The 27036-nt window shown below is 43.0% G+C and overlaps 1 protein-coding gene across 7 annotated transcripts in view; it reads right to left on the minus strand.

Annotated features, from left to right (window-relative positions):
* Positions 1–27036, minus strand: part of AOAH (acyloxyacyl hydrolase) — a 220240-nt gene that overhangs the window by 82450 nt on the left and 110754 nt on the right. The gene's annotated exons all lie outside the window — the stretch shown is intronic.

Consider the following 27036-nt stretch of genomic DNA (forward strand, 5'->3'; position numbering starts at 1 on the left):
TCAAAAATAGATAAATACATACATAAATAATAACAGATGTGATTTGTTTTTCTAAGACCACCAGAGTGGGCACAAAAGAACCAGCGAGTAGGCAAGGCTAAAAGCAAAACTGCAAATTTATTCTTTGGTCATCTAGCTTCAGGGACCGGAGCTGGGGGGGGCGGGGGGTGGAGTTTCTAATACAGTCCGGACAAGAGTGGGGGCTGAGAAAGCCCGCCCCCGGCGCATCTGCTGGGAGCGACTTTTCTAGGAGTGGAAGGGCAATAGGCGGGGCACGGGCATGTCGGGGGAGGAGGGGCGCTCCGCAGGTGCCACCAGGTAAATCTTGGTCTCTTCGGATTGACATCACCTGGTGCATGCCTGATTAATCTGCACCTTCCCGGGCGTCAGCTGCATTTTCGCACACACGGGTAAAAGCCGGTGATGAAGAACCCGGAAATGTGCCATCTTGCCTCCGTTCATCCAAACAAGATGCCCAGTTGAGTTTGAATTTCAGGCAAACAAGGAATAATTTTTTGGATTAGTATGTCTCATGCAATGGTTGGAATATACTTATACTTGAAAAATTTGTTGTTTATCCTAAATTCAAATTTGACAGAGTATGTTGTATTTTATCTGGGCATCTTTCTTTGGATAAAACCTTTAAAAGCCAATATTCCTTTTTTGCCTTCACTGACAGGAAGCCTCCATGAGTGGCTGCAAGAAGCCTCTGTATTTCTCAATATTGAAAACCCATGTTCCCTTTGGGTAAACGTGAAAACCTTGAGTTCTCCTTTAATGCTATTTTAAAATTTAAAATAAATTAAAGTATATCTAAAGACAAGCACGTCAAAGCAATTGTAGTTTTAGCACAATTTTCCAAATGGCACATGCCCCTGATCTCCTGTTGTTTTCCTCATCCATGAAGATCCCTCTCCTAAGGAGACTCTGATGCTAGAGGCTGTGAGGGAAAGAAAAACCATTAACCCCTTGAAAATATGTCTTTATTGTTCTTTCTTATTGCAAGGTAGTACATGGGTTTGTTTTAGAAATGCAAACATTATAATCACTTACAATGCAGAAATAAAAGCCCCCCATCACCTTCCCCTAATAGATAACTCTAGTGAAATAACCATGGTTAACAGTTTGTGTCGTGTATAGAACAGTTTATATGTGAAATCTACCACAAATCTTTAAACTGGGAAAAACTCAGTCCTCCTACTTTCAGAGAGATAGAGAATGAGAACTTAAAATAAATAAAATGCAAATTTATATTTCTTAATTATGGACTGTTATGGGTTGAGTTATGTTTCTCAAAAAGATGTGTTGAAGTCTTAACCCCACCTCCCACCTCAGAATGTGACCTTGTTTGGAGTTGTTGCAGATGTAACTAGTTAAGAAGAGGTCATACTGGAATAAGGTGGGCCCCCTATGACCAGTCCTTATAAAACAGGAGGAAGAGACAGAAACGAAGACACGGGGGGAAGGCCACGCAACGGTGGAGGCAGAGATTTGAATGATGCTTCTGCAATCCAGTTAATGGCAAAGATTGCCAGCTGTCACCAGAAGCTGGAAGAGAGGCATGGAATAAATGTTTTCACAGACTACCAAGAAGGAACTAACCCTGCTGACATCTTGATCTCAGACTTCTAGCCTCCAGAATTCTGGGGCAATCCATTTATGGTGCTTCCAGCCACCCAGCTTGTGGAACTTTTATATGGCAGCCAAGGAAACTAATACGTGGCTTGAATTGGACAATATGCTTGTTGCTTTTGTTATTCAAAGGGCTAAGACATGAACCCGTTTACTATGCTTACTTTCAAAATAATTCTTAGAACAAACAAATGTGTTCAAAAGCAGCAGTCATCCCATGATATCCTGTATATTTTCTGTGGGTTTCTGAGCTTCCTCTGCTCCTCCTTCTTCAACTGCCTCCTCCTTCCACACATGCCATGAAACCTCCATCCTTATTCTTATCCTAAGTGTGATTTCCAGCACTGGAAGAGGGAGGAGATGGTCAGGAAGTATGGTGTCCTGGGATGCACTTGTATTAATGATGATTTATCCTCTTTAAAGAACCAGAAACAACCCCATGGAAAGAAAGCTCCCAGTAAATCTCGGAGGAACCATGCAGTCTCAGTGACCAGTACTTTGTCACCCCTTAGCATTCAGCACCCACCATTTTCTGCTCAAAACTCCACCATTACTGTGACTCAGTTATTCTCTGTTTGGGTTTCTATTTCTCCTGCCACTATAAAGCAAAACTTTTCTCCGTGTTTTATCTTATTTTTCCCTACATCTTTCTGCTTACAATGTGTGTTTACTGTAGGATTTGAGAATATTCAATTTCTTGCCAGACAAGACAAGAAAAACAAATAGAATGGATGAAACTCACAAGATATGTTAAGCAGAGATAGTGAGTAAGCAAGTGGCTTGTGAGATGCAGGCAGAATTTATGAGCTGTGTTGAGTCAGTAACCTGCAAAACACGTTGAAATGTACAAGAATGATAGTTCTTTTCCACCCCACTCCCTCACCTTTTTCTCTGTCATCTGTGCAATGCCAACTCCAGACTTGGGAAACTGGATGAGGAACTAGGTTTCTGATTCTGACTGGGTCTGCTCTCCCTTTCACAGGAAGGAGTTAGACAAGAACTATGTATACCCTCTGTAGCCTGGCACACTAAGGGAGGGGTAAATAATTCTGAAGTGTGCCAGCAAAGTAGAGAAAGGGCTTTGCTCTAGAAATCAGGTGATCTGTCTTCTATGTCTAGCTCTATAAATACAAAGAAGAAACACAAATCAAGAAAACTCCATGATTGGCTCTGACACCACTGGAAATAGGTTCCGTACCCCCTGTAGCTCTCATTCTCAGTAAGGGGTGGGTGATGAAGTTCTTGTTTTCAGTGGCAGAAGAGGGGATGTTGAGAGGAGGGGTAGGGTAGGTGGGAAAATGGCAGGCAATCCTGTCTTGGGAAGTGGGATCTCCATGTTCCTAACGTTCTCCAAGCTCAGTTCTCTCTGGATCAATCTGAAGAAATGGGGCTCAGCTACCTGGGAGATTCCTGGAATCCTTGCTGATATCTCGGAAACCGTAGTCAGCCTTGGAATCATTCCCACCAGGATTTCAGCTGGAGTGGACAATGGCTGGTGCTGAATCACAACTGGGGCCAGGGTAAGATTGCATTCCTCAGCGGGAGCCCTGGAAGGCCCAGGCAGACCAGCTGCATAGGTTTATCCTGATCATTCGATTAACCTCAAAGTATAGCAAGCCTGTGCTTTCCTGGTTGAAAGTTTTAGACTTCACTTCTGATGTTAAGCCAAGGTTTTACTGTCATTAGTGTGCAAACTTGGGGAAGATGTATTTCAATTTCAGTATCTCCAATGGCTATAGAAATCTCACCTTATTTACTTCAGCAAGACTGTGGGGGAAGACCAAAAGACAGTTGGAAGCAGGTTGACAAGTCAGAGCCCTACTATGTGAAGCATCATGTTTAGGGCAGACCACCTAGTGTCCCTTTCCAAGTGAACTGTCCCAGGTTTAAGAGGAGTGACATTTATTTGCCAGATAATAGAAAAGGTTTGAGCAGACCAATAGAAGCCTGTCATATTTTTTTCCTTAGTAAATTTGGTAGATAAAAATGAAAAGCAGTGGCTATTAATAGCAAATGTTTTATAGACCCTAGCAAAAAGAGAATGTTTAAATCCTATCACATTAAACACTAAAAGCTTTATTCATGCAACATTATATCCAAGATATTTCAGGCATTTGAGGCAGGAGGAATGCAAATTAAGATTTTCCTCATCAACTCCTGCTTATTCCTCTTGAGCATTTATGTTCTTAGGAAACTTGTTTTAAATGTACCTTAAATGTACATATGTGAAAAAGACTGAATATTTACCAAGAAAAATTTTCCAAACTTAAAGAGCATGAGCAACCTAGTGAGTGTTAGATCACTACTGCATTGCTTCAAAATTTCCTCTGACCTTTATCAATGATAGGTATTTATTTTTATAGCATAGTTGGCACGTGTATACTATTTTGTGTAATATTTTCATTTAACGTTTCCCTGTGTGGGTAGGTGTGTGTGTATTTCCATGCATCGACAAAGCCCACCGGTTCCCATTTTTGATGGATATTTAGTAAATACAATAATTTGAATTTGGTAATATTTTAAGCTCTAACTTCAGTAAGCAATTGATGTTCTTAAAGCTTTGTTGCATGGGAGAAAGAGAGTAATGACACCAAGCCCTCATTCATCTGATTCTGCCAGTCTTCCAGCAAAGCAGGCAGTATCCTCAGTGCCTTTCCTTCACTGTTTACATTTGGGTTCTCTCCATCCAGCACTGCTGTGGACAATCTGCACAGTATATTCCCTTTTCTATTACACGTACCTGCATTAAACCTGAATTGATTATTTTCAAACAGTACAAAGTCATGTGGAGGAATCTAAGTAACCACTGTTGGAAAAAGATGAAAAATGTCATCACCAGTTAAATAAGCATTGTTTTATCCATTCCCCAGAATTAAAGTCTCAAAGCAGATGGGGGATTGTTACTTTACCAAAAAAAGAAAATAGCTCTTGGGTTGGTATTTTTAACGATGCTGGAGAGTTTCAAGGCCCGGGAATCAGAGACAAGGGCTACCTGCTTAACATTGGGACCATGGGTCTCCCTGTTCCGCTAGTTGGCTTCTTGGCTTCTCCTCCATCTGTCCTGCAGTGGCGCCTGCAGAAGGTAAGCAGGGTTCCTCCTGCTTTCTGCCTCTCAGTCCCACCGTGCCACCACACCGCCTCCCATCTGCTCAGGTCCCCACCCCTCCCATCACCTTAGTGCCTTTCTTGTGGGAACACATTATGCAACTTTCAGAGCCTTCCTTAGCCCTCACACACACTTTCCTGCCTGACTCTCATTTCTGTAGCCTCTGCTACATGAATCTGTCCTATAAATAAATGTCTACCTATTCATGATGCTTGGATGTGCTGTTTCCTAGATAACGTGCATTAAGCCAGAGTGGGGAAGGGAACTAATTCTGGGTTCCCCTTATGTGCCAGGCACTGAGACAGGAAACTTGCACAAATTGTTCAATTCAATGACACAACTCTATGAGGCAGCCTTCCTTCCTCCTCTCCTCCCTCTCTCCCTTCTACAAACACTTTAAAGCAACTAACATGTATCAGATTGGATATTCCCTCTAATAAAAAACAAGTACTCACACCTCAGACAAACAGCAGCAAATTAAATGACCAACCCTTAACCCAGTGAGAGTCTCTGGAAGGACCCCTCTTATGAAGGGCACCTTCCCTTGTTGATTCAGGCCCCTGGAGGATTTCTGTGTTTTCTGTTGTTAAAAGAATCCCTTATGCAGGGCAGCACAGGGCCCAGGACTGCTCTGGTCTGAACTCAGAGTGGGTATGGATGACTTGCCAAGGTCATAGATCTGGTAAATAGCAGGGCTGGGATTTGAGCCCAGGTTCTAGTGAAACAAGAAAGGGAGGGGCTACCCATAGCCCACTTGTATCTGTTCCTTGCTTTGCCCCCAAGCTGCCAAATCCCATAAAATGACGAAATGGGCCAAGCTGGGCTAGATAGTCCTTGAACATGAGGCTTCCTGGTTGCCTGTTTAGGGGGTAGTCTCCCAGACACTGCTTTGGGTGAAAAGTTCTGAAGTGCACAGATGATTTGAGAGCTGCCGCCATCTTTTCCTTCTCTCTTTCTCTTGTATGGAGGCCGTGTCTAATTTATGAAGAGTGCAGAATGAATATTTTGGGGACAAATACGGAAACCATATGTGACCCTACACAGAAACCCACACACACCCTACTCTTCTGCACCCAGGGCCCGTCTGGCCTGACATACCCCGGGGAAAGGCCCCCAGGGAGATGGCACACACCACTGCTCTGGAGGTCTATCTTCCAGTGGGGCCTGGCAGATGAAGTTCTGGGAGAATAGAGAGAGGATACATCATCTGGTTTCTGCCTCTGTCATCTCAGGCTTAACTAGATTAGGTAGCACAGTTCTCATAAACTAAGGCTTTAATATAGACAACTTCAAGAAAGTAATTTAACTCTGTGCATTTGATTTGTAAACCATATGATTATCTCCCTTGCAGTGAGATGAGTCTCATATTGAGGGAAAGTCCCTGTGGCCCTATGATTCATTACACACACAGAGGCACACAGAGGAAAAGCGGGATGGAGAGAGGGCGAAGGGGAGGGGGAGGGGGAGAGGGAGAAACATCAGGCACCAGACTGTGCTGGGCACTCTCTTGGACATCATCCCAGGCAGCCGTGGGCTCCTTCTTCATGAGACTCACCATTCTAGAGAGGCACAGACAATAAACACTTTCCAGCTGGGTAACCTAGAGCTCTTTCCTTAACCCTTCTGTGCTTCAGTTTCATTACCAATAAAAATAACTTAGTACCTATCTCATTGGGTGGTTGAGAGAATTAAAAAAGATAATCTATGCATGACGTTTAGACTTGTAAGAGCTTAATAAAAGTTGGTTGTTAGTCGTATTGAGGGCAGTCCAGAGTACTGTGCCAGCACACAGAAGGGACATCTGTCCCACATCTGGGGCTTTCAAGAAAGGAATCTTGAAGGAAGTCTTATCTAATGTGTGAGTCCTGGAAGGCTAGGAAGAGAGAATCAAGCACAGAGGGGCCAGGGGGAAATAGTTCCAGCATTGCTAACACCGCATGCAAAACCCCAGGGCTAAATTCATCATGTCATGTCCAAAGGAGACCAACAAACACCAAGCATTACAGTTATACATTTTCATGTAACAGGTAACCCCCAAACTTAGTGACTTAAAATGTGCTACACACCAGCAGACCAGTAGCAATAACTGCTCAGCACCTGGTACGATGCTTATTTGAGGCACATTCAACTTCAGTGAAATAAGTCATTTTCAGGGAAAAAGTAGAGTGTTTCCTCTTTGACCCTCTGCCAGTCCAAAAGCTTATGGGGGCAGTGAATAAACAATCAAATAAAAATTCTAGCAAAATATGACACGTAAATACAAAGAGGACAAAATGGCAAATAATACTCCATGTTTCATCATTTTGCTTGAATGTAGCTCTTTTTATTTATTTAGTTTTGCCTTGTCAGCTCCTCTTAGTTTTTTTCCTTTCCTTTTCTATTATTTATTACTTAAGCTCTAACCCTATGATTTATTTATTCAATGAATGAGTCGAGGGATGCATTTCTCCCACTGCCGCATACCAAATGAGAACACATTCTACAGTTAAACTCTTTCTACTGAATTCCCTTCCTTCCATTGTTTTTTTTCCCTCCCAGGGTGATTGAATAACTTTTTTTAGATTCATAAAAGCAAGAAAACAAGAGTATAAAATATCCTCCTCATATACAGAGATAACCACAAACCAATTCTTTTCTAAGGCCATTGAAACAAACAGAAAAAAATATTCCTCCAAGGGCCAGAAATGAGCACGAAGAGGTACACATCCTCGAAGCTGACTCTTCTAATACCTTTGATTCTGTAAAAGTTTAGTCATTTCTAAAACAGTCAGACTGCAATTTGTCTGGGATGTGGGTAGTTTTTCTTTTTGGGGGGTAATAACTGGAATTTGATACTGGAAGTCCAAGGTCAAGTTACAGAGGGGAAAGTGGAGAAGACCTCACTGGGGCCACCTGCTCACCAGGACTGACCTGGGCTCTTGTTCCCCATGACTGTGATCATAAATGATGATCTCTTTTTCTTTCTCTCTTCTCTTTCACTTTATACCAAGAGGCTGTCCCAAAACCTTGCCATTCCACCCCTCTGGGCATACACATCTGCTGGCCCTGGCTGACTGCAGCAACCTCTGGCCAGGGGCCCTGCCTCCTCACTGTCTTCCTACATCTTCAGTAGTGTTTCCCAGAGTCTCATAGGGAGCTTCTTTGAAGTACAGATCCTGATTGGGTAGGTTTGTGGTGGGGCCCTAGAATCTCATTTTGAATAAGTGCCCTACATGACTGCAATGACTGGCCACGTAGGGAAACCCTAATCTGCAGGCTTCTGTAGCTATTCAATGTCATCCTCCACCACAAGGAATCTCCATGTCCCCAACCTCTCCTGACAGCCCTCCTCTCCTACCCCCCTCAACAACCTGGGTCTCCCTGAACCTACCCCTACCCCCTCAGACCTCCAGGTCTCTCCACAAGCTCTTCCTCCAGCTCCACTGTCTTGACTGCTTAGTTGCTAATCAACAGCCAAGAGTTGGCTACATCTGGACTTCCTCTCAGAGCCTTCCTCACCTGCCCTGGCCTTTCTCTCTTAGGTGTCCTCTTCTAGGTCTCATGGTAGCTTGTGCATGCCTAGCTGATTGCACCTAACCCTCTAGCACTAGGGCAGGGGCTGGCAAACTGTTTCTATAAAGGACTAGACAATAAATATTTCAGGTTAGCAGGCCGTTTGGTCTGGTATGATGCTTATTCAATGCACATTCAACTTCAGTGAAATAAGTCATTTTCAGGGAAAAAGTAGAGCATTTCCTCTTTGACCCTCTGCCAGTCCAAGAGTCCAACCTCTGAGGTTTCTCTTTCTCTCTGTCGTGATTGCTCAGTTCTGCCGTTGTCATAGACAATATGTAAATGAACGGGCATCGCCGTGTTCCAGTGAAACTTAGTTTACAAAAACAGGGAGGGCAGCGTCTGGCCCAACAGCCATAGTTTTCTGACCTCTACTCTAGGATCCAACAGACTCAGTTTGTATCTGGGTTCCATGTTTAACCTTTTGTCAGTTAGCTAAACTTGCTAAGTCTCAGTTTCTTTATCTATAAAATACATACAATAATAGAGTCATTTCAGTATTGTCTTAGTCCATTTCCTGCTATAGTCCATATTCTGCTATAGCAAGATACCTTATAGTGTAATTTATAAACAACAGAATTTTATTATTCACAGTTCCGGAGACTGGGAAGTTCAAGATCAAGGTGTTGGCAAATTTGAGTCTGGTGAAGGCCTCTGCTTTGTAAATGGTGCCTTGTTGCTGCATTCTCACATGGGGGCAAGGGAGTTCTTTTACAAGAGCACCAATCCCAGCCATGAGGATGAAGCCCTGATGACTTAATCCCTTCTCATTGGCCCCACCTCGTCATACTAACAGTGGGTATTAGTTCCAACATATGAATTTTGGGGGACACCAACATTCAGACCATTGCAAGTATTAAATAAGATAATGCTAAATAGGATACTTGGTATTTGGTAAGCACATGGTAATATTTGCTTTATATTATTATTATTATTATTAATTATGGTGAGCTTATTTCTCTTCCCAGCTAGATTTTACATTTTTTGAAGCTGAGCCGGTGCTTTTCACCTCCAGAGCCCCAGTTATCCACCTTTATCTATTTCTCTGTTTTTAATAATAGAACAGTGATAGTTGGGCATAGGGCTGCCCAGCCATGAACTGCAATTCTTAGTTTCTGTTGCAGCCTGGTGTGGCCATATGACTAAGTTCTGGACAATGGGGTGTGAGAAAGAAGTGATATTTACCACCATCATGCCAACTTCTCCCAAGGGATGTATGTACCTTCACTTGGTCTTTTTTCTTCCCTCCAGGTGACAGGTGGCAGGATTAGGGGCAGCTACCTCAGACCCCAGGATGGAAGCTGCATGTTGAGGATGATCTAACTTTCCTGCAGCCCTGGACTGCTTCCCTCTGGATTACTACATAAAAGGAAACACTTTCATCTTAAGTCACCAAATCTGGGACACTATGACCACAGCTGAGCCCATATCCTGCCCTGTTAAAAAGAGCTGATTCATCTACTCATTCTTGTTGGCTCTGAAATATATGTTACCAACATGAGATCATGACCTCTTTGCTGCTTTCTGCTCCGCTTTCCTTTGAGCTCTTTAGCAGTCAGGCTTAGCGATGCTATCCTCAATTTCTGCCTCTGGAATCTTTGGACTTTGTACTTCATGCATGCTCTTCCTTATATTCCTCCAGGAATTGTGGTTTAGCTCATCACTCTGCCCAAACTCCAAACCATTTCCTTGAGTGGAAATTCTGTATGATTTCCCTAGGAAATCATGTAGAATCCAGTCTTGCCGCCCTAGATGTTTGACGAGAGCTGGGCTGGATAATCTCTGCCTACTCCCACTCTTCCTAAGGAATTGCATGGAAGGAATTCGTTGAAAAAAAAAATGAACAGTGTATGACAATTAATTCCAACCACCCAACATTATTTTTAAATGATGGAATTTTCTCTTTCCATATCCCAATGAACTTGAGATTCTAGGTGTTTCCCCTGTGATGAGTAATTTCATGAGCTCCATTTGATGGCTAAGGAATGTGGGGGAGAGTGAAGCAGGTGACAGACATAATTAACCAGGGGGCAAGAGATTGTCCTCTAGTTGCAGCAGCAGGCTGGATAGCACAGGCATTGACGGACTCACACTGCCTCCTGATACAGAAGTATTTCATGTACTGGCAGAGCAGGTATGTGGGCTGAGTAATTATAAATGCTTTTCAGAAGTATGGAGTTTAAAATAATTTCCTCTTGTAGTTTTCATAACAACAGGTTTTTGGCTTTTTACTTCTCTCAGAAGGCAGCAGGGCCAAGATGGTGGATGTTTTCAGAACAATGAGCCTGGGAGTGCACCCTACATGGCTGGCAGGTGAGAGACCCGGATTCTCACCTTGAGTAGGGAGAGAAGGGCGTCGAGTTGATCAGAATTCAAGAACGGCCCGTCTGGTCTGTTCATGAACAGGGAAAGGAAACGGAAGAACATTCTGTCTCTTGTGGCCTGATTGCTGCTGGAGAGCAGAATTCACCACGGTGAACACAACTCTCTTTTTCTGACAGAATCAATGAGAAGTAACTAGGACTGAGGTTCCTCTCCTCATTACCTAGCATCTTTAATCCGCTAGCCTGCAAGATGGCTGAGGAGCAGAAGATGTAATTTTGTCCAGTTTTACTAAACAATAGCTTTTCTTCATCTTAAAATATGATAAGAAAGCACAATAATGCTTAGATATTTCTGGAGTCGACATGAAGGTAACTCAGATAGAATTTCCATATTTTGCATGCATCATGAAAATCTTCCTCTGTGCTTAAGGGAGGCTTTATGTGCAGTGATAAATCCAGAGAGTGGGAAGCAGGGCGGGTGAGTGAGAGTAGGGTGAGAGCTTCGATACTGCCTGTGCTGTTTGTGGGTTAATAAAGAGTAGCCAAACCTGATATACAAAATCATCTCAACGGGAGAAATGAAGTGCATATAAGCTTGAGAGATGGGAGCCACTTTGCTCTCTAGTGAATATGCAATTTCAGCGGCTAGATTAAGGATTCATTTTGTCCTTGACACAGCACGAAATTCAATCTGTGTCTACTTACCCTACAGACAACTGCCTGCCGGGGGTTGTGCAAAGATTTTATAATAGGATAGGCAACAGCCTTAGCTAGCAAAATAAATATTTGGGAAATTGTATTTCAGAATCACTTTTCTCTCCTCGCCCCCTCCCCCAGCCCATCATGCAATTCTGATTCAGTGAAATGCAGCATTTAATATTTTGGAAATAATTTTTGAACAGATGGGGGAAGAGGCAGGAGGGCAGCATCCCTTGCTGGCCTCAATGATCTTTCCACCTCCTCTTCTTTTTCAACAAACAACTCAAGCAGCGATTGTTTTTTCCCTTGAAACAAAAAAAGAAAAAAAAAAACAAAACCAGCAAGAAAGTGTTTTTGGATTTGCTCTTCGTCTTCCTTTGACATCTTTCTAAGTTGAGGTCTTTCTTGTGGTTTGAGTAGGTCGATTTGAACCTGACTACTGAGGTTTAGATATTTCAGAGAGAAGCTCAGGTTGTTTAAGGAGAAAGGGAGCAGACAGGTCGGAATGAGACTCAGAACCCTTTGTGTCTGTGGAACCATGAGAGAGAGTCTTCACACTGTCTTTATTGAACTACAAATATCTTTCCAGATGAATACACTCCTAATCTAATTAGCTGTAAACAGGACTCCCGGGTGCCCCACTACTTAAGCAGAGGATGGCAAGAGCAGGAGAGGAGAGGGGCCGCTGCACGGAGAATGCCCGAGAGTGGATTCCTTTTCAGTGGATACAGCTGGGATGGGGTCATGTACACACAGACGTGTTTTCTGCCTTATAGGGAGACAAAGGCAAAGAAGTATCAAGTAGCCTCATAGAAGGCACAAGGGCCCGTTATAAAACAATGCCCACTTGTTTTTCTGTAGCATTTACTGTGCTTGCCAGACAATCTGATCAGGTCCTCGGTGCAGCAAAGGAATGGAATGAAACATGTCTGGGCTCCCTGAAGGGTCTGGATTTGTAATATGCATTCCTATCATCAGACCCCAAGGGAGACTCCTGCTAGAGTCTGAGGACGTTAGCTGGCACATGAGACAGGCAGGACCACAGGGTGCAATGAGACAACGCCTTCTTTTTTCCCACTGTCTGCTCATCTGTGGTGCTAATTCATCCCTTTCCCTGGAAGAAAATCCAGACCAGCCCAATTATGCTTGTGCTCATTCTCAGATAACGTATACTCTTCTGGTTATATTCAATTCCATTTCAGAGAAGGAAAATGTTCAGTCTTCACAATTTTAAGTAAAACTTCTTGCTCCCTGTCCACCCTGGACTTGAGGCTGGCCATCTGTACCCAGCGTTGAGAATGTGGTCCACTTTCTTTTTTCTTTTTTCTTTCTTTTTATTATTATACTTTAAGTTCTAGGGTACATGTGCATAACGTGCAGGTTTGTTACATATGCATACTTGTGCCATGCTGGTGTGCTGCACCCATCAACTTGTCAGCACCCATCAACTCATCATTTACATCAGGTATAACTCCCAATGCAATCCCTCCCCGCTCCCCTCTCCCCATGATAGGCCCTGGTGTGTGATGTTCCCCTTCCCGAGTCCAAGTGATCTCATTGTTCAGTTCCCACCTATGAGTGAGAGCATGTGGTGTTTGGTTTTCTGTTCTTGTGATAGTTTGCTGAGAATGATGGTTTCCAGCTGCATCCATGTCCCTACAAAGGACATAAACTCATCCTTTTTTACGGCTGCATAGTATTCCATGGTATATATGTGCCACATTTTCTTAATCCAGTCTGTCACTGATGGACATTTGGGTTGATTCCAAGTCTTTGCTATTGTGAATAGTGCCGCAATAAACATACGTGTGCATGTGTCTTTATAGCAGCATGATTTATAATCCTTTGGGTATATACTCAGTAATGGGATGGCTGGGTCATGTGGGACTTCTAGTTCTGGATCCTTGAGGAATCGCCATACTGTTTTCCATAATGGTTGAACTAGTTTACAATCCCACCAACAGTGTAAAAGTGTTCCTATTTCTCCACATCCTCTCCAGCACCTGTTGTTTCCTGACTTTTTAATGATTGCCATTCTAACTGGTGTGCGATGGTATCTCATTGTGGTTTTGATTTGCATTTCTCTGATGGCCAGTGATGATGAGCATTTTTTCATGTGTCTGTTGGCTGTATGAATGCTTTCTTTTGAGAAATGTCTGTTCATATCCTTTGCTCACTTTTTGATGGGGTTGTTTTATTCTTGTAAATTTGTTTGAGTTCTTTGTAGGTTCTGGATATTAGCCCTTTGTCAGATGAGTAGATTGCAAAAATTTTCTCCCATTTGTAGGTTGCCTGTTCACTCTGATGGTAGTTTCTTTTACTGTGCAGAAGCTCTTCAGTTTTATTAGATCCCATTTGTCAATTTTGGCTTTTGTTGCCATGGCTTTTGGTGTTTTAGACATGAAGTCCTTGCCCATGCCTATGTCTTGAATGGTATTACCTAGGTTTTCTTCTAGGGTTTTTATGGTATTAGGTCTAACATTTAAGTCTCTAATTCATCTTGAATTAATTTTGGTATAAGGAATAAGGAAAGGATCCAGTTTCAGCTTTCTACTTATGGCTAGCCAATTTTCCCAGCACCATTTATTAAATAGGGAATCCTTTCCCCATTTCTTGTTTTTTTCGGGTTTGTCAAAGATCAGATTGCTGTAGATATGTGGTATTATTTCTGAGGACTCTGTTCTGTTCCATTGGCCTATATCTCTGTTTTGGTACCAGTACCATGCAGTTTTGGTTACTGTAGCCTTGTAGTATAGCTTGAAGTCATTAGCGTGATGCCTCTAGCTTTGTCCTTTTGACTTAGGATTGTCTTGGCAATGCGGGCTCTTTTTTGGTTCCATATGAACTTTAAAGCAGTTTTTTCCAATTCTGTGAAGAAACTCATTGGTAGCTTGATGGGGATGGCATTGAATCTATAAATTACCTTGGGCAGTATGGCCATTTTCACGATATTGATTCTTCCTATCCATGAGCATGGTATGTTCTTCCATTTGTTTGTGTCCTCTTTTATTTCACTGAGCAGTGATTTGTAGTTGTCCTTGAAGAGGTCCTTTACATCCCTTGTAAGTTGGATTCCTAGGTATTTTATTCTCTTTGAAGCAATTGTGAATGGAAGTTCATTCCTGATTTGGCTCTCTGTTTGTCTGTTACTGGTGTATAAGAACGCTTGTGATTTTTGCACATTAATTTTGTATCCTGAGACTTTGCTGAAGTTGCTTATCAGCTTAAGGAGATTTTGGGCTGAGACGATGGGGTTTTCTAAATATACAATCATGTCATCTGCAAACAGGGACAATTTGACTTCTTCTTTTCCTAACTGAATACCCTTGATTTCTTTCTCTTGCCTGATTGCCCTAGCCAGAACTTCCAACACTATGTTGAATAGGAGTGGTGAGAGAGGGCATCCCTGTCTTGTGCCAGATTTCAAAGGGAATTTTTCCAGTTTTTGCCCATTCAGTATGATATTGGCTGTGGGTTTGTCATAAATAGCTCTTATTATTTTGAAGTACGTTCCATCAATACCGAATTTATTGAGCGTTTTTAGCATGAAGGGCTGTTGAATTTTGTCAAAGGCCTTTTCTGCATCTATTGAGATAATCATGTGGTTCTTGTCTTTGGTTCTGTTTATATGCTGGGTTACGTTTATTGATTTGCGTATGTTGAACCAGCCTTGCATCCCAGGGATGAAGCCCACTTGATCATGGTGGATAAGCTTTTTGATGTGCTGCTGGATCCGGTTTGCCAGTATTTTACTGAGGATTTTTGCATCAATGTTCATCAGGGATATTGGTCTAAAATTCTCTTTTTTTGTTGTGTCTCTGCCAGGCTTTGGTATCAGGATGATGTTGGCCTCATAAAATGAGTTAGGGAGGATTCCCTCTTTTTCTATTGATTGGAATAGTTTCAGAAGGAATGGTACCAGCTCCTCCTTATACCTCTGGTAGAATTCAGCTGTGAATCCATCCGGTTCTGGACTTTTTTTGGTTGGTACGCTATTAATTATTGCCTCAATTTCAGAGTCTGCTATTGGTTTATTCAGGGATTCAGCTTCTTCCTGGTTTAGTCTTGAGAGAGTGTAAGTATCCAGGAAATTATCCTTTTCTTCTAGATTTTCTAGTTGATTTGCATAGCGGTATTTATAGTATTCTCTGATGGTAGTTTGTATTTCTGTGGGGTCAGTGGTGATACCCCCTTTATCATTTTTTATTGTGTCTATTTGATTCTTCTCTCTTTTCTTCTTTATTAGTCTTGCTAGCGGTCTGTCAATTTTGTTGATCTTTTCAAAAAACCAACTCCTGGATCCATTGATTTTTTGGAGGGTTTTTTGTGTATCTATCTTCTTCAGTTCTGCTCTGATCTTAGTTATTTCTTGCCTTCTGCTAGCGTTTGAATGTGTTTGTTCTTGCTCCTCTAGTTCTTTTAATTGAGATGTTAGAGTGTCAATTTTAGATCTTTCCAGCTTTCTCTTGTGGGCATTTAGTGCTATAAATTTCCCTCTACACACTGCTTTAAATGTGTCCCAGAGATTCTGGTATGTTGTATCTTTGTTCTCAATGGTTTCAAAGAACATCTTTATTTCTGCCTTCATTTCGTTATGTACCCAGTAGTCATTCAGGAGCAGGTTGTTCAGTTTCCATGTAGTTGAGTGGTTCTTCGTCCTGAGTTCTAGTTTGATTGTACTGTGGTCTGAGAGACAGTTTGTTATAATTTCTGTTCTTTTACATTTGCTGAGGAGTGCTTTACTTCCAATTATGTGGTCAATTTTGGAATAAGTGTGATGTGGTGCTGAGAAGAATGTATATTCTGTTGATTTGGGGTGGAGAGTTCTGTAGATGTCTATTAGGTCTGCTTTGCTGCAGAGATGAGTTCAATTCCTGGATATCCTTGTTAACTTTCTGTCTCGTTGATCTGTCTAATGTTGACAGTGGGGTGTTGAAGTCTCCCATTATTATTGTATGGGAGTCTAAGTCTCTTTGTAAGTCTCTAAGGACTTGCTTTATGAATCTGGGTGCTCCTGTATTGGGTGCATATATATTTAGGATCGTTAGCTCTTCCTGTTGAATTGATCCTTTACCATTATGTAATGGCCTTCTTTGTCTCTTTTGATCTTTGGTGGTTTAAAGTCTGTTTTATCAGAGACAAGTATTGCAACCCCTGCTTTTTTTTGTTCTCCATTTGCTTGGTAGATCTTCTTCCATCCCTTTATTTTGAGCCTGTGTATGTCTCTGCATGTGAGATGGGTCTCCTGAATATAGCAACTGATGGGTCTTGACTCTTTATCCAATTTGCCAGTCTGTGTCTTTTAATTGGAGCATTTAGTCCATTTACATTTAAGGTTAATACTGTTATGTGTGAACTTGATCCTGCCATTATGATATTAACTGGTTATTTTCCTCATTAGTTGATGCAGTTTCTTCCTAGCCTCAATTGTCTTTACATTTTGGCATGTTTTTGCAATGGCTGGTACCGGTTGTTCCTTTCCATGTTTAGGGCTTTCTTCAGGGTCTCTTGTAAGGCAGGCCTGGTGGTGACAAAATCTCTAAGCATTTGCTTATCTGTAAAGGATTTTATTTCTCCTTCACTTATGAAACTTAGTTTGGCTGGATATGAAATTCTGGGTTTGAAATTCTGGGTTTAAAATTCTTTTCTTTAAGAATGTTGAATATTGGCCCCCACTCTCTTCTGGCTTGTAGAGTTTCTGCCGAGAGATCTGCTGTTAGTCTGATGGGCTTCCCTTTGTGGGTAACCCGACCTTTCTCTCTGGCTGTCCTTAAGATTTTTTTCCTTCATTTCAACTTTGGTGAATCTGGCAATTATGTGTCTTGGAGTTGCTCTTGTCGAGAATTATCTTTGTGGCATTCTCTGTATTTCCTGAATTTGAATGTTGGCCTGCCCTACTAGGTTGGGGAAGTTCTCCTGGATGATATCCTGAAGAGTGTTTTCCAACTTGGTTCCATTTTCCCCCTCACTTTCAGGCACCCCAATCAGACGTAGATTTGGTCTTTTTACATAATCCCATACTTCTTGCAGGCTTTGTTCATTTCTTTTTCTTCTTTTTTCTTTTGGTTTCTCTTCTTGCTTCATTTCATTCATTTGATCCTCAATCACTGATAGTTTCTTCCAGTTGATCGAGTCGGTTACTGAAGCTTGTTGATTTGTCACGTATTTCTCGTGTCATGGTTTTCATCTCTGTCAGTTTGTTTATGGCCTTCTCTGCATCAATTATTCTAGTTATCAATTCTTCCACTCTTTTTTCAGGATTTTTAGTTTCTTTGTGCTGGGTACGTAATTCTTCCTTTAGTGCTGAGAAGTTTGATGGACTGAAGCCTTCTTCTCTCATCTCGTCAAAGTCATTCTCCGTCCAGCTTTGATCTGTTGCTGGTGATGAGCTGTGTTCCTTTGCTGGGGGAGATGCGCTCTTATTTTTTGAATTTCCAGCTTTTCTGCCCTGCTTTTTCCCCATCTTTGTGGTTTTATCTGCCTTTGGTCTTTGATGATGGTGACGTACTGATGGGGTTTTGGTGTGGGTGTCCTTCCTGTTTGTTAGTTTTCCTTCTAACAGACAGGACCCTCAGCTGTAGGTCTGTTGGAGATTGCTTGAGGTCCACTCCAGACCCTGTTTGCCTGGGTATCAGCAGCAGAGGTTGCAGAAGATAGAATATTGCTGAACAGCGAGTGTACCTGTCTGATTCTTACTTTGGAATCTTCCTCTCAGGGGTGTACTCCACCGTGTGAGGTGTGGGGTGTCGGTCTGACCCTAGTGGGGGATGTCTCCCAGTTAGGCTACTCAGGGGTCAGGGACCCACTTGAGCAGGCAGTCTGTCCCTTCTCAGATCTCATCCTCTGTGTTGGGAGATCCACTGCTCTCTTCAAAGCTGTCAGACAGAGTCGTTTCCATCTGCAGAGGTTTCTGCTGCTTTTGTTGTTGTTGTTGTTGTTTAGCTGTGCCCTGTCCCCAGAGGTGGAGTCTACAGAGACAGGCAGGCCTCCTTGAGGTGCTGTGAGCTCCACCCAGTTGGAGCTTCCCAGTGGCTTTGTTTACCTACTTAAGCCTCAGCAATGGCGGGCACCCCTCCCCCAGCCTCGCCGCTGCCTTGCCGTTAGATCACAGACTGCTGTGCTAGCAATGAGGGAGGCTCCGTGGGCATGGGACCCTCCCAGCCAGGTGTGGGATATCATCTTCTGGTGTGCCCGTTTGCTAAGACCCTTGGTAAAGCGCAGTATTGGGGTGGGAGTTACCCGATTTTCCAGGTGTTGTGTGTCTCAGTTCCCCTGGCTAGGAAAAGGGATTCCCTTCCCCCTTGCGGTTCCTAGGTGAGGCGATGCCTCACCCTGCTTCAACTCTCGCTGGTCGGGCTGCAGCAGCTGACCAGCACTGATTGTCCGGCACTCCCTAGTGAGATGAACCCAGTACCTCAGTTGAAAATGCAGAAATCATCTGTCTTCTGTGTGGCTCGCGCTGGGAGCTGGAGACTGGAGCTGTTCCTATTCGGCCATCTTGCTCCGCCCCCCCGTGGTCCACTTTCTTTGTCTATGTCTACTTGGCTAGATTTTCCTTCCACTTGCTGGCTGAGGCTTGCGGTGGAGGGAGAAGAGGTGCAGTCAGATGTGATTGCCTCTAGCTGGGCAGATATCCAAAGCTGACTTTCTACAATGAGGGCTGTCGTGGGGCTCTTGAGAGGCACTGTGGGGAACAGGTGACTGAACTTGCCATGGTGGAGTGAGTGCATTCTCTGTACCCCACTAGTCACTTAAGTTTGCTGCTTCAGCCCTGCTCTGCTAGAGGTTAAGCCCTGTGAAGTCACCTTGCCCCTGCAGGCCATCCTCTGCAGGATGTCTAGTGGCCCAGGCTAGCTCTCCCTGGGGCTCATGTCCTCGTCCAGGGCCCATGCTCTTTCTGTCCTGCTGCCTCGGTCATTGCTCTTACATTCCCCATGGGGTTGTCCAACACCAGTCCTCTTGGGCTTAGTCTCTGCAGACCCCTATCCAGTTCTCTTAGTGGTGTCTTTACAGTGCAGGGGAAGCACACCCACCTTACCCCACAGGGAGAGCTGAGCCCCACTGTCCCTCTGACACCGGCCATTCCCAGCCTCAACTCTTCTGGACCTTTGACTCTGGAGATAAGCGACAGGTTGTGGAATTGGCTTCACTCCCTTCCTTTGCCGGTTCTCTGGACATGGTCTCATCTTTCACTTGGAAGAAATATGATGGTGGGAAGGTGGGAATAATTTGTCCACATTGTCTCAGGCCTTAGTTAAAATGTAGGTAGAAATAAATAGTCCAATTTTTAACATCCTGTTACAGAAATGATTCCCAATTTCTGACAAGATAGCCATCATTATTTATACTTTACAGATGAGGAAACTAAAGCTCAGAGTAAAGAGGTGAATGTAGGTGGCTCAGCCAGGATTTGAACCCTGGTCTGTTTGAGTCAATGTCTGAGATTATTCTACATGTAAGTTAGGGGGTTGAGATTCTCCACTGGGTACTGTCATGACTATGGAGTCAGCTTGGCATGTGGCTCTCCTGCCATCAGTAGGGTGGCCAGACATAGACATCTAGTCTTGTCTGAGCCAGTCCAGGTTAATGCCTGTTGTCATGGCATAATTATGGCAGTGATCCCTCTTCTCTCAAAGTGTCCAGTTTGGACAATAAATTATATTCTCACCATAACTATTAATATTAGGAGCTAGTCGGGTCGGGGGGTGGGGGGGTCTGGTACAAGAGACAAAAAGCACCAGAAGTTTCCTAGCAGGGATGGCTCTTTAGTAGTCTCCAAAAGCTGGCTGAGACTCTGTGGGAAGACCTGCAATTGGCAATGAACTCTAGGCAGTCTCCCCCAGTTGCAGGGACACCGGGGGACAGCCCAAGGTCAACCCCAACCCAGTGAACCATCTGCCTGGGGTAGGGTGATGTCTTGAGGAACCCTCATGAAGTATACAGGGTGGGAAGGGTGCATCGTCCACTGTTGAATCCAGACAGCTTCTGAGTTTGTCCATCTTGTTTCTTCCCCTCTGTACTTTTCTAGCTTAGCACACTTTCACTAGAATTACCACTAGAATTTTCCTAGATGTTCTTGCTGCCTGATTCCCCTCTCTCCCCTTCAACCAAATAATTCCATCCTGCCCACTGAAATCAGAGTAAATGTTCTAGAATTCAAATCTGCCCCTTTCTCAGTTTAAAACCATTCAATGGCTCCTGCTTGCCTTCAGGATAAACTCCAGGCCCTTTGAGATCCGCCTCCCATGCACCTCTCTAGGCTCTTGTCTCAGTGTCCCACCTGGTGCTGGATGAGCTTCAGTTCAGCTGCGCTGAGATCCTTCTCAAAAGGCTGGACCCTCTTGCTTTCAAGCCTTTTCTGTGTTCTTTCCTCTGCTAGGGCACTCCTTCCTACGTTGGCTGGCACCCAACTACCTCCAGCTCTGTTCCTCTGCTTGGAACACAGCGTCTCTCCCTTCAGGCAGCCTTTCCTCCGGTTTGCAGGGAAGCGTGTGCACACTACAGCACTGATGGCTCTAGAGCTGCCACTTGCTCGTCTGCATTGCCCCATGGGGTTTTAAGCTCTGTGGGCACCAGGGATCTTTCCATCCTTTTCCCCATTGTCATCAGTCCCATCACAGGGCTTGGCACATAGTAGACCTGGCTAGCATTTGTTGAATTAATGGACACATGAACAGTGCTGTGCTGCTGGGCCTGGAGAGATGTGACTCTAGAATTTTTACCTAAGTTAGAACTCACATTTTGTTTACACTTGCCACAAGCCTGAAAAACCAGACAATGGAAACACGAGGTGTCTGAGCTCAACACACCTCATGGATATTGGCTAAGCCTGGTATTCTTACCTAGGCTGACTCCTTGCACAAATGAAGAGATTCTGTAGATAATAGTTTTTAAAAATTGGAAGTTTTTTTTTTAAAGGAGGATGCTCCATAATAGCAAAATAAATAAATAAAATAAAATTTAAAAAAGAATCGGTTTAACATCCTGCTATAGGTGAGTGGTTTAATAGATTATTGCATGGCCCCTGAAAAGGACATTATGGAACAGCAATAAATATAATGAGTGTAAAAACAAAGTCGTAATGAGGAAGATACCTACGAATTGAATAAAAGGAGAACTGCCAATTGCAAACTTGCTCTTCTTGTACAGCATGATGTGTGTATATATAATACACATATATACATATATGCACATGGGGGCGGAGTGCTGGAAAGAGTGCAAAAATACTGTGAAAAATTTAAGATGGTGGGGTTATTTTTTACTTCTTAAAATTGGCTCTATTATTGGCATTTTAACTTTTTTTTAAAAAATGAAAAGGATATTAAAAGAATATTTCAAAACAAGCCTGATACTCCAAAATGTTAAGGTGACTCTCTCTGGGTAGTAGTATTAAGGAGGAATTTTAACAATTTCCAAATAATTTCTGTATTTTCACATTTTTCTCAGTCATATATTTAACATATGTAATTAGATAAAAACAATAAAGCATATTTACTCTCTTCCTTCTCCCACTCTGGGCAGTCATGCCTCCTTCCCCATTATCTTGGTTGTGGTCACGTGACCGGCTTTGGCTGTTGGGTTGATGGTGGACAGGGCACAGATTGCCTTCTTGCACTTTGACATCACCATGACAAGCAGACGCTCTGGATAGATTGCCCAGCCAAGAAAAATGAGAGACACGTGGCACATACCTGGGCCCAACCTGAAGCTTTGCGCCAAGACCAACATAGCTCAGTTGAAAACTGCTAATCCCAGACCACCCCTGGATGCACGGGTGAGAAGAAATGATGATTGTTTTAAGTCACTGGAGATTTGGAGTGGTTGGTGGTTATCATGTCGGCAATAACTTGAGGATAAAGCTTCATTTTCAGTATCAACATCCTAAGCAAAATAGATCTCTTATTCTTGTCCTGTCTCCTATTCTTACCAAGTGGAAAGGCTGAGAGTTGCTGGGCCAATTTTTAGCTTGGAGAGGAATGTTAATCTAGAGAGATTTTAATAACCCCAGAACACCAGGGGCTTAAAATAGGTGACAAAATGACACTAAAACTGTAGTATTGTTCCTCCTACCCATAGCATTATTACCATATTGATAAGACTCGTGAATTCCAATTATCGGTTATGCCTGATTTGGGTTTCTCATCAGCCTATTCTCATAGGCATTTCTCAAAACAATTTACCGCCAAAACGTGGGAGTGGGGAGTAACCCAAACCGATAACAACAAATACTGCTCCACAGCACTTGAATCAGTTCATTGCTGCAAACAGCACATGAAAACTATTACAATCTAAATTTTACTTGTTAAGTCTCTAGGATAGGGCCAGCTGCTGGGCTTGCTGGAGTGATTTTCTTAAAAATGTCTGCTGAGTGGGCCCCTCTTTTTCCTAGAGAATCAGCATACTGCAGAGTGAGCCACTGTCCTCCTGGAGAGTGTGGGCCCCAGGTAATGAAGAGAGACACTCCTTTCCTCAGCCTCTGAGGCCAGGTGCAGGAACAGGGAGGATAAGTTCAAGGATTTCAGGCAGCCTCATTAACGATCACCGCTGCACTGCCAGAGCCAGGTGTCAATCTCCTTTGTCTGGTTGGAATTCAACATACGGGTCTGCAACATTTTCACAGCCCTTAGCTCATTGATGCACATAGCCTTTCCTGACACTGTTACTATCATCATTTACAGAGTCTCTGGTTAAGCAGCGTGTTCAGGATTATGCTGACAGGCAGTAATTCCACCACCTGTTAGTTGTGTGACCTTGGGCAGTCCACTTAACCTCTCTGAGAATCTGTAAAGTGAGGCTGTGTTGTAGTAACACCTACCTCAGAGGGCTTTTGCAAAGATTAAATTAAAAAACGCATTGATTTTCCTTAACTGGTTTCCTTAGCTATTGCCTAAAACAAAACCAAAACAAATAGAACAAACAAATCTCCAAAATCTTAAATCACAATATTTGGTACATACAAATTCAATGAAGAAAAATGAGAAAAAAAAAAAGTTACCTATAATTCCACCATCCAAAGATAGCCAGTGGTAGGTAACATGCAGACCTACAACTTTCCAATTATTTTTTTGTTTGCACACACACACACATATATTCACAAAATTGGCTCATACATACTATTTTGTAACCCGCTTTTGTTGCTTAACCAATTATCATAAACATATTTCTTGCCAATAAATATGTCTATTAATATGTGTATTAACTGGTTGCACAAAATTTCATTGTACGAATGTAGTGTACTTTTACATCCCCTATTTTTTGATTTTTAGTTTCTTTCCTCAGTTTTGCTCTTATAAATAAATACCTCTGTGATGAATATTCCTGTACATATATTCTTGAGCAGATAATTGATCATTTTAAAAGTAAATTTGCAGATGTGAAATTACAGATGTGAAATTTGCAGATGTGAAATTTTTAGTTAAAAATCACAAATATTTTAATGTTGCCTTATACATATTGCCAAATTGCCTTTCAGAGAAGTTCTAGTAACTTCATCTCTTGTTGGTGAATTAACATGCCTGTTTCACCATATTTTTGCTAAAACTGGGTCTTTATCACTTTTACCTTTGTTTGTTTGACAATGATAAATGAATTGCATTGTTATCTTAATTTATGTTTCTTACTGCTGTAAATGAAACTTTTATATTTACTGGTTATGTTCTTGATCATTAAAAATTAGATTTTTTCTTATTGCTATGTAGAAACTGTTAATTAGAGGATTTAAATCTTGCCTTATATTTTGTAAGTATTCTAGTTTTACATTTGTCTTTTAATTTTGTGAATCTTTTTGACATTGTACACATTTGAAAATTGTATGTAATAATATCTAGTTTTTTTGTGTGCTTCCTCTTGCAATATCATCCTTAGAGAGACTGGAGTATTTCTTAAAATATTTTTTTTTCCGGGAAGGCATACGTCTTGTATGTTTTCTAAGTCTTTGAATGACCGAGAATAAGTTTCTGTAGTCCTCATGTGAGAACAATAGCTTGGTATAGAGCACTTTCGACACAATTTTTCCTTCTTAAAATTCTGTAGAGAGGCTGTTCCGCTGTTTCCTGAAATTTAGTGTTGAGAGATAAGTCTGATGCCAGATGGGTTTTCCCTCCTAGTATGCTCCCTGGTTGTTGGTTTGTTGGGCAGGATGATTCCAAGAGTTTTCTTTATCCTCAGAATAAATAAGGAAAAGCAGGAAACACAGAGAGTCTATTTTATACCCTGGCCTGGCACGCTGTGGGGGTTGTGGGCTGAAGACAGATTTCCCCAACTCAAGAAAATTATCTTGCATTACTTATTTAGTCACAGCTTCCTCTCTGCCTGATGTCTTTTCTTTTTCTGCAGTTTCTATTCAATTGCCGGGACCATTCCTGCATACCTCTCCTCTTTCCCTCTTGATTTTCACATCTAGCCTTTCTCCTGAGTCCCAGAATTTCCCCAGCTGCCTGACCGCTTTGCTCTCTTGTTTTCTGCACCATCTAACTTGCAAGTCAGTATTGCAGCTGCATTTTTAGATCAGATAGTTATGTCACCTCAAGGCAGTCTTCCCTGATTTCTGAGTTCTTCTTTTTCATGTGTGCAATTTCCTCTCAATTATTGTTGAGAACCTGAATTTAACATTTTACAAAATGTCACTCTCTTTCCTCCCATAAACATTTTTCAAAAGAGCACTCTTCATTTGTGTTCCTGAGCAGGTTTTATATATATCCAGATGTTTCCCCACTTGCTCATCTTTACAGAGGGAGGTCTATGCTTGCCTAGTGTGGGGGCTTGGGAGAGGTTCAACCTGAGAGTGTTTGAGTTCATATTCAATTTCTTTAGGAAGAGGAGGTCAAAGAAAAAATGATAGTTTCTGCAGGTGAATTTCTCTGGATCAGTTTTCGTTTTCGGGGAGAAGGAAGAGGGAAGCGCGTCCATAGGTGGCTGTATGACAGGGCTTCCCCACTGTGCCCATGTCCCTTTCTCGAGGGCAGGGGCACCACCCCTTTCTCTGATGGACAGGGTGGCTCTTGGGACAAGTCTGTTGTGGCAATGCCCCCACATTTTTTATTGTGTTGTTTGATAGGGCCATCCAGAAGTAAAGGCTGCGAGTTGCTGTTCCCTGTGCACTGTGTCAGACCCGGGCAGGGCTTTATGTGTGTGCAAGCAGTGGGGCCCATGAGGTCCTCTGCTTCGAAAGGGCCCTGCACTGGGTTTAATGCTCTGCTGCCCCATCTTGAACTTCTTAAAAATCTTATTTTTGAATTTGTGTTATGTGAGTGAAGTCCAGTGGGCCAACTGAGTATGTGTGAGGGAGGGGATTGGAAACGGGGTCGACTCTGGATCCTGCCTCCTGCCATCTCTCAAGATGGATTCCTGGCCACTCACTCCCCAGCCTGTCTTCCCCTTCTTGCCCTGCAGCTGCTGCACCCTCCAACAAGGTGGCAACTAAATGGTGTCAATGGGGGAGGCCTGTGTTCCAATGTTGCCCTTTGGTCCTTTTGGGAATCTGGGCATAGGCAAGAGGAGGATTGGAGTTGGGCATGGTGGCAGCTGTCACCTGCCCCAGCCGGCAGTGTTGGCATCTGGTGGGCAGGGGAGGCAAACTCATTACCCATCCAAATAATTAGCATGTTCCCGCACAGAGGTTTGAAGACTCTTGGGGGTCAGTCACCTGACTGCTGTGGGTTGGGGAGACAGGCCCTGGGAAGGAGAGATTCCTGGCTTACCTGGGGACCTATGGAGCACTGGCAGGAGGAGGAACCCAGCAGCTCTCAGGCCTGAGTGTTTCAGGATGGAAGCCTCAGTGCCTGGGAGGGTCTGTACTTGCCCCAAGCATCTCCTGGCCTGAGAAAGTGTTCAGTCTGGTGACCCTGTGCTCCTGGGAAGCCTCTATTCCTCCTTCCAACCTTCCCGAGTCTGGCTTGCCCTTTCTGTCTTCTGGGCAGCTCAAAGCACCCTTCAGGGACAAGCTACTACATAAGAATTGTGTAATTGCAGTGATTCCACCAGCATAGGAGTTCAGTGCTGTTACAGCGGCATATAAAACTGGCATTGCATAATGTGATGATGAACATAACATTCATGCCAATAATTTAAAATTTTAATTATTTTTTAGAATGACATTAAATAGTAAATAAGAAAATACCATGACATATTGAGGAAGACTGCCACAGAAAGAAAAGTGTTTATATTTTAGCAGCTTTAATGGAACTTTTGAACAAGTTTTGCTGAGGGCACCTGTACTTTTGTTTTGCACTGAGCCCTGCCAAGTATGTAGCTATCTCTAGGCACAGGTTTTGTTACATTTCCTCATGATAACTTGTAGCCACAGGAAGCCCCAGCTCCAGGTGACCCATCTGACACCGCTGTACCCCCTGCTTGGGTGTGTGGCGTTCAGACTGCCCTTCCCTGCATCCTCCAGCTCCCACCCTTTGCCACACAATCTCCCCAGGTGTTTGCACAATTTGAGAGGAAGATAATGGTCGTTCTGATAATGCAGCAGGTGTGTGCTCAGGTGATGAACTGGTAATACACAAAGTTGCCATTATATGTCTACCCCATATTTAGGAGTCGTTCATCTGAGTAATGCATGCAAATCTCTCTTATAGTGCCTGATGCCTGATATAGAGTCAATAAATGTTGGTTTCCTTCCCCTTTCTTTGCCTTCTCTGAGTCTGTCATCGTTTGCAATTTTGCCTTGTGGCCTTCTTCTTCCTTCTTCTTCCTTCTTCTTCCTTCTTCTTCCTTCTT

This window comes from Piliocolobus tephrosceles, chromosome 8 (genome assembly GCF_002776525.5).
Source record: "Piliocolobus tephrosceles isolate RC106 chromosome 8, ASM277652v3, whole genome shotgun sequence".
Taxonomy (NCBI): Eukaryota; Metazoa; Chordata; class Mammalia; order Primates; family Cercopithecidae; genus Piliocolobus; species Piliocolobus tephrosceles.